Genomic DNA, 1,240 nt, shown 5'->3' on the forward strand with positions numbered 1-1,240 from the left:
GCCAGGATGGTCTCGATCTCCTGACCTCATGATCCGCCCGTCTCGGCCTCCCAAAGTGCTGGGATTACAGGCTTGAGCCACCACGCCCGGCCTACCTTATGTTTTATCTTCTGCTTCCTCATGGCTCTCCATTTCCTTCAAGTTCCTTTTTGTTGTAGAGGTTGTTGTTTAGGTTGAGCAGGGTTTCTTTCTCTCATTTTGAAGCCTTTCTTCAGATGTCTCATGCCTCTTGACTGAACATTTATTCAGTCATTCATTCTAAGCAGAAGGCACTGAAACTTGGTTGGAAGCTCCCTGCGTGTGCGTGAAACTGGCACCTGGGTGGAGGATTGTGCCGTAGATGGCTGTGTGGCTTTTTTGATGGAGAACTTTCAAACGTAGGTTTCAGAAAGTCTTTTCTCTTGAGTTAGTCTATCAAAAAGAGGAGTAGCCAGCCTCGAGGTTTTTATGCTTGTTTTCCTCCATTCTGGAAACCGAGAGTGCAAGGAGAAGAGAATGAGGGATTCTACAACACAGACTTTTGCCTAATCGTCTGACCTGTGCCTTGTGTTCCTGAGCTGGGGTGGGGTAGAGAAAGTAACAACCTATCTTTGAGGAGGGAAAGGCTGGTGGGGGCAGGGGGGAGGGTCTCACTGCTCTACCTTCAAACAATTTCCACGATTTCGATCCTGCTTTATTTCTTGAACCTTTGAGGTACTTGGTCTCCTATAGTTTGAAGGCTTTTTGAGCACTCAGAAAGGTGAATCTCAATGGTATGCCCTTATGTATGAATTTAGGTTGCAGTTTTCTTCCTTGTCTTTGCCAAATTGCTTATCACTAATTTTCTTTCCATCTCTCCATCTCCCCCAAAACGTACTGACATTTCTCTGCTGCTATCTCATCTCTTATTTTTATTTATTTATTTTTTTAAGTTGGAGTTTCACTCTTGTTGCCCAGGTTAGAGTGCAATGGCACAATCTTGGCTCACTATAACCTCCACTTCCCGGGTTCAAGCGCTTCTCCTGCCTCAGCCTTCTGAGTAGATGGAATTACAGGCGCCCGCCACCATGCTGGGCTAATTTTTTTTGTATTTTTAGTAGAGCCGGAGTTTCGCTGTGTTGGCCAAGCTGGTCTCGAACTCCTGACCTCATGATCCGTCTGCCTCGGTCTCCCAAAGTGTTGGGATTACAGGCGTGAGCCACTGCGCCTGGCTTTTTTTTTTTTTTGAGATGGAATTTCACTTTTGTTGCCCAGGCTAGAG

At 46.0% G+C, this 1,240-nt stretch overlaps 1 protein-coding gene across 3 annotated transcripts in view; it reads left to right on the top strand.

The window, feature by feature from the left end:
• The window catches only part of NIM1K (NIM1 serine/threonine protein kinase), a 94,595-nt gene that overhangs the window by 45,705 nt on the left and 47,650 nt on the right, over nt 1-1,240 (top strand). The gene's annotated exons all lie outside the window — the stretch shown is intronic.

Source organism: Colobus angolensis, unplaced genomic scaffold, assembly GCF_000951035.1.
Source record: "Colobus angolensis palliatus isolate OR3802 unplaced genomic scaffold, Cang.pa_1.0 Scaffold383, whole genome shotgun sequence".
Classification (NCBI taxonomy): domain Eukaryota; kingdom Metazoa; phylum Chordata; class Mammalia; order Primates; family Cercopithecidae; genus Colobus; species Colobus angolensis.